The 10,240-nt window shown below is 31.2% G+C and overlaps 1 protein-coding gene across 1 annotated transcript in view; it reads right to left on the bottom strand.

Moving 5' to 3' along the window:
- Positions 1-9,395: 9,395 nt before the first annotated feature.
- LOC108749103 overlaps positions 9,396-10,240 on the bottom strand; it is a 5,413-nt gene continuing 4,568 nt past the window's right edge. Inside the window, exon 4 of the transcript XR_001939342.1 lies at positions 9,396-10,153. The gene's annotated coding sequence lies outside the window, so the exon portion shown is untranslated. The remainder of the gene's footprint in view (positions 10,154-10,240) is intronic.

Below are 10,240 nucleotides of genomic sequence, written 5' to 3'. Positions count from 1 at the left end.
AAATTTCTCAAATGGGTCATGGTCTCACTATAAATCCTCTAAATCCTTAAATCTTAAAATCATACAATCCTCTTTTAGGTTTTTATTTTGCATATGTCAATGTTGGAGAATGGCATGTGCCTTTGAATCTATAAAAATGCAAAGATATTTGCAGATTAATTTTTTTTTCACATAAATGTGCTGATAAAAATTTGCTGCCTGCTGTATCGGTCAGCACAAGTGTGACTTATCAGTACTTTTCATATTTACACGTTCGAACTAAGTATGGCGCACTTGTATCGATAAATATTCCCAGACTACTGAACGTTCGTTATAATTACTGGTGTTACAGTTATCAGCATAATGAAATTAAAAAAAACTATTTAGATAAAAATACAGATAATTACAAGATAAAAAGTATTTAAAAGGATAATTCGAATACAGTATATACAAAAAATTAAATATTTAAACAGAATTATGATAAATATTAATATATTTATATACATACAGTATGTATACATAAATATATTTTAAATTATTGTATTAACTGAAAACATAACATGTTTTTTATCAGATTTATAAAATTAGATTTATATATAATTATTAAAGACTTGCAATTATTAATTTAAATGGATATATATAAAATAATTTAAATTTCACGGATATAAAATAATTACTGTACTCCGAAATAAAAGTCGGTGCTGAGAATTTTAACTATTCGTTTTCTTTGAAGTAAAAACAGAATTTTCGTAATATAAAACAATGTTGCAAAGACGCGTTGTCATCATGAGAGCTTCAAAAAGTTCAAAGAAATGGAAGAAATTTCTTTTCCTGCTCAATTCAGCGGAAAATCATCCGCGAGGGACTTCACTACGGGATCCAAGTGTGCTCATCGCAGAGGAAACTCGTTTTTATTTCGATTATTAAAATAACAGAAAATCCGAATATCGATTTCGGAATACACAGGAATTCACTCGCAGTACGTTTAAATCCATCACGCGAGCCTGAGGCCTGTCGAATTGCGTGGCACTGTAACGTCGCAGCATCGATGTAACAAAGTACTTTTATATTGTGTAACGTTGTTCGTTACAACGAATAGACGCATATTACACGACGTGCTAATTAACGTCACAAGTTGTATTGCGTAAGAATACAAATTATGTCTCTCACGTGGCCGCAACTAATTCTGCTATATCTCATATTCGCCCACAGAAGAAAAACATACCTCACGTATTCATCTCGTTTGCATTACATTATATAAAATAAATTACGAATATATTTGCATATTAAACAATAATATCAAAAATAAATTTTAGATGTCCGTCAAGATAAAAAAAATTCTCTTCTCCCTTCATTCTTAAATTTTTATATTGCTATGTACCTACTTAATATTTCGAAAATTTAGATTTTAACATTCGCATGTGTTGTAAGGATTATGCGTAGATACGATCTGCAATGATAAATTCAATATTACGCACCTCCGAATGTGTCATTTCATTCATGGTGCGCAGCAATTTCAAAATCTTGTCACGTAACTCCCGTTTAATATGTTTTTACAGCGCAGCATCATTAATCGAAATTTATTGATTTAATTCTGATATATTGAACAGCCACGTACGATTTTATTTTAACGTACGAAGAGAACTTGGATAATCACTCAGATCAAAGACAATAATTTTAAAAATGGACACTGCACGAAAAAAATGATTTTGCTGAAACATCTAAAAATTTAAACAAAAAATAGTTCTGAAAATAATTTTGTTGATTTCACTAAAATAGTTATATAGGAAATCTGAGTATAATGACCAATGCTGCAAATAATTTTGATATTCTAACGATCTCAACGTTCTAAATAATTGTTTTAACAATCCAATAAAATTATTTTCAAATTTGAATTTAATTAAATTTTTAGATACCTACTTCCACAAAACATTCTTTTCATGTAGGTGGCAATTCTTATAAGCATTGAATAGAAAAAAGAATACAGGCAAGCAATTGTTTTTTCTTGCATCTATCATCTAATTAATGCACAATCTTTAAATTGCGTAATTATTTTCTATCGTTACACTAACGCAATCATTCAATTACAGACACGTGTCTAAAATGGTGAGACATTCGTATTAGTTATCGTTTAAAGTTATGAAAATACAAAGTCTCTTCTTATGATTCACGATAAAACATTATTTATGCATTCAAATCCGCGCGTCCGAAGTTGGCTTGTTTTGTTATCCGCGGTTTCACCTCGCGGAGAAGCTACAACGTACATAACGTTTGTCCAGTAATAATCCCGGAGCCAAGTTACGACACCAATGCGGAGACGGAATAATTTGTCATATGATGTCAGACGTGCACGCGTATGCATCGAGCGCAGTTATAACATATGGCAAATGTTAAGGCGCGTTTAAGCTTATGCGAACAACAAACGCTTCTGTGGCTCGCATTTGGCATAAAATACTTTCAAATTTTGTCGACGTTATTATTTATAATATTATTTACATTATACAAGATACGATTTTCAAATACAACACACCTACGATCTAAATTTTTTTGAATGAAATCTCACTCCAGGAGAGTAAAAATACAGACATTTTTGGAAAAGAGTGAAAATATTTCACTTCTTGACAAAAAAGTGACAATTTTCACTCTTTTGAAGTGAAATTTCACTCTTTTTCAAGAAGTAAAATATTATCACTCTTTTTCAAAAATGGCTGTATTTTCAGGAATCTCTCTTGGAATGAGAGTGTACCACGTAAATTAAAGCGTTTGCACATTAACCACGTGGAATCCGGTAAAAAACGTGCGAGAACAGATGTAGCCCAATTTCTCCGCTAATAATTTATGACTGTCATTATTCTAATCCCCCACTTTCCTATATTTTTTTCCTTTCGTACATTACAGAAATATTTTACTCGGTTTTTTCATGCTTCTCGAGATGTCGATATGTCAGATATTCTAAGGGTCTACCACGTTAAACTCAAGTTTGACGTTCAAAATTATCCGATGTTTTTCCGAAGGAGCAAAGTAATGGGATTTCGATGTTTAAGAAAGTTTCTCAAACGACTGCTCTTTTCATAAGCAAGCGGATACGTGACTTCATCTCTAAACGTATCAAAGTAATATTGCTGCAAAATGCTCTTTTTGGGCGCGTTTCCGCAAAAGGAAATTCCCCAGCAAAATTTAATTTGCTGACGTAAATTTAGTAACGGTTTTCTTTAATCAGATTATTTGGATGAGGTCTATCGACACTTTCAATCTTGTAAAATTTCGAACCGCAAATTCAATCTAAACAACCAGTTTCGAGGTAAGGGAAATTTAGTGTGCTAATTTACATTGGCCCTCCATTATCGTTCATGTTACATCATCGAATGCACGATATTAACGCACCTTAGAAACGCATAAATTGTCGACCAAGCATGAGTAATCGATAATACTGATTCGCTGGAGAATTCATGTGGAGTCGTGACGAATCGAATGTCGTGCGAACATATTAATCCGCTTGCTATGTGTTAATGATAATGATCGCACATGCGATCAGATCGCAATCGTTTGTATCGGAATAAAAATAATAATTCATCCCGCAAGGAACTTCACGTTATCAAGTAAAATATTATTCAGCAGAGCTAATATTTGCATCGTGCAATTAATCAATCATATGACAATGACAAAAGGCGTATGTTTCTTTTTTCTCCCTTTATTGAGCTCACTAACAACTCAGAAACGTTTCACGCAACGCAGTTTTATCCAAAGATATAATAATTGCGTGATCATATTTCTAGAATATTGGCTCAATTGATGAATTCTGAGTCAGTTTGTATAACAACACTTACCTTTAATACTTATCAAAACAAAACTGTCAGCTTAATACTGTAATAATACAGTTTTGTTATATAATTCTAAACTTCCTTGATCTAATTTCTAGCGTATACAACTTCTTTTGTACAAAGCTTTAGAAGCTGGTTGTTTTAACAAGCGACGACAGCTTTGAATTCACAACGAAGACGTTGGCGACCTTACACGGAAAACCGAGAAAAGTTGATCGGACTTTTAAATAGAGTCTACCAACTAAAAGCCAACATTAATTGAGCCAATTATCAACGATTCTTTCAAATAATCTTATCTAATAAATCAAAAAATTTCAAGTAATCTTATCTAATAATTAACTAAGATTATAAGACCGAGGAAAGCGACAACCTACGTTTGCATTATAACAAGTAACAGAGGGATATGCAAATGGCCTCACACACAATGCACCCTCGGGATTCTATAATTCAAATCCCATCTCCTGCTATAGATTTCCGCCGGAAATTTGCAAGTTTGCAAATATTACGTAACGATTCTAACGAGTTTACAAGTTCCATAAATTATAGCCGTATTAAACAGGAATAATTACTCCGACCTTTCGTTGAAGCGCCACGAATCGTTCGCTATTCTCTCAGATGTTGCATTCCCACATATAACACTGTATACCGCTACGGGGTTTATATGGATTAAGAGAAAATCAAAAACTCGATGAAACATGTCTGAGGTAAATTTGCGCGGTAACCCCGCTCATCGTCATCAAATTGATTCTCTACGATACTTTCTAATTATTCTGATTATTTTTAATTATTATAACACACTTAAATTTCTAATTATTAAAAATGAAAGTAATAATTTCCATAAGTTTAGAATTATTTGAAATGTACTGGAACTGTTCAACATTACCAATAAATCGTAAATTAATTAAATTTAATGTTTATTTAATTAATATCGATTTCCCTGTCTTAAGAAATTTCTCATTTGACCGACCTAGTCTTATTCAATTATACGTGTATTTAATTCAGGAATTATAAAACTTGGAAATGAGAAAATACAATGTAGCTAGCTCGTGAATTTTAATCAATGAAGAATATAGCTAACTAGTGCATTGTCTTTTTTCAGTGAGAAGCTTTCAGCGGAAAATTTGTCTGCTCGATAGGGCAGAGGATTCATCTGTAATTAAACGGTTTCCATGGAATTTAAACGAAAGCCTTAAAACACTGCGCGTTTTATTAGTCGATGCAGCGGTGCGGATCAAATTTTATCCTCCACATCCGATCAGTCGCGAATTAAAGAGAACTTTGCAGAGAGCTCGGAATGCTGGGAATGATTACTGCTTGTCAACAAGATTATGAGCACTTAGTACATGTAAAACCAAACACGAGTTATTTAACTACAGTCGCAACAAGATATTTTAAGATCATCAGTGAAGACGCTTCGAGAGACTAAAATTGACGCACGCGAAGAAAATATTCCGAACGATTTGAAATAGTCCGCTTTTGCTGGCGACGCAATAGTTCTGTCGCTTTGGAGTTTCGTAAATATCGAGTTCGATCTCCGAAACAAATTTACGAACAACTCGAAGAACTCGACAAACTAATCTGTTTTTTGGCCGATGTGGATTTTCGGCCCTAATTTTATTTCAGGGTTAAATATTTCCTTGAAATAGGCGCGAGTAATGCGTAACCCTGAAATAAAATTAGGGCCGAAAATCCACATCGGCCAAACTTTAAACAGCCACTGCCAACTGCAACACAGCAGAGCGTGATTCCTAAGTCCTGTATGTATGTACATACATACATACATACGTAATATAATCTACGATGTTAAGTTGTTGGAAGTTATACGACATACAAAATATCAGCGTTATTCTTATTGAACCTAATGTCACTCGCATTTCACCATTTATGTCAGCGGCATGTCTAGCTTCTTGTTCAGAAGCCCGAGGATATTACAATATCGACATGTTGTACTTTAAAGCTGTCAAGAAATCCTGGGAATGTAATACGAAGTAAATATACATTTTATTTTCATGACAATCATAAAGCACAATCAAACATATTTTCGACGACATGTCATATTTCTTTCGGAAACGATACAAATAAAAAACGATACAAATAAAAAATCATACTAAACTAAATATTCTAATTTAAAACATTATTTTATAAAAATATTATTTTTTTAAACTATTTTATAAAAAATACTTTACAGAATCTTTAATAAAACTTAATAAAAACTTTATCTTTCTTTTATAAAAGTGAGAAATTTGTTTCAGCTTCACTTATCTATTAACGTCCCAAAAATTAAAGAACGTCAATTAAATTGATAAAGATTTTGTTGAAGATAGTCTTTATAATATTTTTGTTTTTTATATATTCGATAATCGATTGTCATAGTTAATACATAATAGAACTTCGGAAAATATTATTTATTATGATATCAAAAACAATGCTAAGTCTTATGCTTTCCTTTCTAAATCTTCTTTCACAAAATTGAAATTTTTAGCTGTACAGTACATCCTTATAAATAAATATTTGAAAGATGAATGAGAAATCACGAGATTTTATTAATCAAATCGCTTCGATGGAAAAGTTTCGCCTATAGAGAACTTTGTTAATTTACGTATGACGAAAAATCAACCTTACTTTTCGCATAATCTCTAACTTCAGTTCTCGCCGAAACTTAGTTAGAATTAATAACGAACAAACTCTTGATCCGCCAAAAAATTTCAAATAATCGTTTCTTTTTCTCTTTAATTTACATTCGTCAATACCTAATCCCCTTCTGAACGGAGAAATACTGACTAGGTAAATACAAACTTCATCTTTTCGTAAAATACATTAATTAATTAATGTTATAATCTATAAAGGATAATAATATTGTTGTAAGTAGAAATTAGGCCGATAAAAATAAATCAATTAAGAGAAATAATCCTATTTTCGTTCAAAGCGAATCTTGATGCTTAATAATATTTATATGCAAATTTTTGCAAATACATTTTTCAGTTGTATTAATTGCGTCGCATTCAGTTTGTCAGATTTGAAACGCAATCACAAACTAAAGCTAAAATTATATTTATATAATATTAAAATCTCAAATTAAATTGATCAATTTAATAATTATTAATTTAATAATATATGATCTAATAAGTATCTTAAAAACTGTCTAATTTCTACATATAATTGTTTCTACATAAATCTTTGAAAAATGACGTTCTCTTACTAATTACTGGTTATTATAATAAATATTTCCATATACCTGATAATTAAATAACGTCCGCCCCAGATTCAAACCCCAGCTGAGATAATATTTTTTGGAATAAGTTCTTTGCAGTGCTTTATGATGTTTATTAGCATTTTTAAATAGCATGTTTATCATTAATAAATTAATAATCAATCTAACTTGAGATATTAATATTTCAGCTTCAGTTATAATGGCGGTTCGAGTCCGACATACCAAATCAGCATGCAATTTATAAAACTAAAAAATATATTTATAAAAATTTGCATATAAATATTATTAATCACCAAGATCCATTTCAATCGAAAGTAGGATTATTTAATAATAATGTTGATTTTAAAAATATAATAAAGTGTAACTTTTAGAAATTTTTTAACATATTCATGATTTTCACGAGTTTAGAGTTATTTTAAAAGAATTTGACTTTATTCAGCCCTATTTAAATCTAAATTTTTGAAAAATTTTAATATTCGTTTAGCGACATTGCAAATTGCATTTGATGATGCAAAGAAAAATTTGAATCAGAAACTTTATCAGGTCATGCGTAAGAAAACATGAACATTTCTATGAAATGACTTTCATACTTCTTTGATAGTGTTTTGGTTAGCAAAATTAAGTGAATATTTTGATATAAATATCGGTGCTAAATACTCGATGACGTTTACAGGCGTGGATTTTCTAACGTAAGAAAAACATAATAAATATTTTTCATAGATGTGAAAAAACGTAAAGAAATAAAAATATGTGACAGTTAGGCCGTAATATTAAATATTCTGAACAGAATTCTAATAAAATAAATTTTTAAATGATTTTTTTCAAAAAGATATTAGAGATTAATATTTTTCTGAAAAAGAATTATAAATTATTTTTCATTATTAATTTTTAAACGTTATCTTTAGAAAAAAAAGAAGAAAAATCAATTTAGCTATGTTTGTATTTAATCGACGTACCGACCGCGAAACATGTTGAATTCGCAGTTGAATTAATGCAAAAGGTAGCAGATGGTAGAACGTCGACTGTGACCTCTTGGCATCCTACAGAACCATGCGCTCGGGGAGGGGAGGGGGGGGAGCAGACTATTTGGAAGATCGCCAACGACGCGTTTATTATCGTAAATTATCGTAAAATCGTGCGTACATCGAGTTAGACATCGTGCCAGCTAACGTAGCAGCGTTTAGGTTCAATGATTCGTCAAAATAACACTTGTCTCATGATTATAAATAATAGTACAAACGACAAAATATTATAAATTGTATTACAAAGACAGTGAGAGCCTAATAACATTTACTGTTATTTCACTGCATAAGTAATTGGTAAGAAATGAGACAGTGATAGAAATAACAACTGATATTAGAAAATATTAGAAAATTGAATTTAGTGTATTTATAGGATGCAAAATGGACAATGTTGACAATAATGAAATGGCGATGCATTATCTGTGATATTTGTTTTGTCAAATGACTAATATTATCTAATTGTTGTTAATGCATTATGGAATAATAATTAAAATGAGAGAACGTAGAATAAGGATGTATTTTAAAAAATATAGCTTCTCACAGCGATAAATATCGTGATAAAAATGTATGAAAACAGATCAAAAATACATTTATTGATAATCTCCGTTGTGCAATTTGATAAAAAGTCGGGACACTCCAAGACAAGTAGCTTTTATCGTATAAAAAGGTAAATAGCAGACACATATCGTTGATGAAATGCCCGAGTAATACGAAAAGAAATTTCTTCGATGTCAAGAGAGAACATGATCATAGCTTCACGCAGAGTGATAAATAAGTAAGCTAAACTGACAATGAGCAAAGAAATAAAAGAAAAAAAAATGTATAATGGAGCGGAAGAAGCAAAAGGAAGTATTTCGGAAGTATTTCGAAGTTGCAACATAATTTGCAAGAGCAACTTTGTAAATCCCATTATTTTCATTAATTACTGAATGCCACTTTTCCTGAAAACACTGTTGTTTCTCAAATTTATCGAGAGATAAAGCTTAAGGTTGCAACTTTCTATTAATTAGAGAACGAGACAAAAAAGTAAAAACACTTTGCACAATATATGTATTCATTAAAAAATTTTTTATTAACGATTAATTTAATCATTAGCCGGTTTATCTTTGATCAACGTAAACGTATCAAATCTGAGAAAAATATCAAGTTGAAAATGAACGAATCAGAAAATTCTGATATATAATTCGATTATACAGATTAGAATTTCGGTTATCTTCACTGGAATGATAGTAAATTTAAAATTCGTCCATTTTCAATTCCAATTAATTCAACTAGATATTATTCTATGTATGAAGAGTACCAGAAATTTTTCAGTTATAACAGCTTAACATCTCAGTAAAATTTAAGAATCTCACAGGCACAAAAAACTGAATCCCAGAACAAAAACGCCGCAGCGATTTTGTGACGTTCTGTCACTTATCACATATTTAGTTGCGCGTCACTGACATCGCGGAGATAACCAGATCCGTTTTAGCGCCAAACAGCGCATAAAGGCTTGAAAATGAAATGTATTTACGTACGATTAGTACGGCAATATTATGCCACAATCATCTCGCGGTTTACTTAAATAACCGAAAAAATATCAGTTAAATATCACCTGAAAAGGTTTTCAAAGAAACTTTAACAATATCGTCGCTTTTTGTGCTTCTGTATTTCACAAAAAAATTTGTATCAAATATTTTAGTACTTCAATAAAACCTTTCCGAATAATACAATCGTTCTCTACGTATCGACAGTAACTATGTATATATCACAACTATTAAAATGTTGTGTAATTTTACCACTAATATATGTTTGCTATTAATTCGCTGCTTGGATTTGCGACAGCAGTATATACAGCGCGTCTTGTATTTTAAAACGTGCACATAAAAACTAAAGTGACTTCCCAATATACATGCAGAAAGCGTCTAAACCGCGAGCAAAAAATTCTGCGACGGACTTTGCATCATCCCCGTCGATCCTCTTCTAGGCAACTTTTCATCCGTTTCTGAGACACAGAGAATTGGCTAATATTTTTACATTTAGAAAATCCGTCTAAGATGTTTCTTCGACAACGAAGATTTCGTAATCCGTTTTTCGTTTCACAGTTTTCCTTTTCGCTGCTTGCAACAGATTTTAGTCTGCAACGGCACAAAATTCCAAGAAATAAATATATAACATCCTGAAATTTCCCATCTCATACCGTTTCTTTCTTGATGTTAAGATGT

This window comes from Trachymyrmex septentrionalis, unplaced genomic scaffold, assembly GCF_001594115.1.
Source record: "Trachymyrmex septentrionalis isolate Tsep2-gDNA-1 unplaced genomic scaffold, Tsep1.0 scaffold11, whole genome shotgun sequence".
Classification (NCBI taxonomy): Eukaryota; Metazoa; Arthropoda; class Insecta; order Hymenoptera; family Formicidae; genus Trachymyrmex; species Trachymyrmex septentrionalis.
This window is presented reverse-complemented; position numbering and strand designations above follow the sequence as displayed.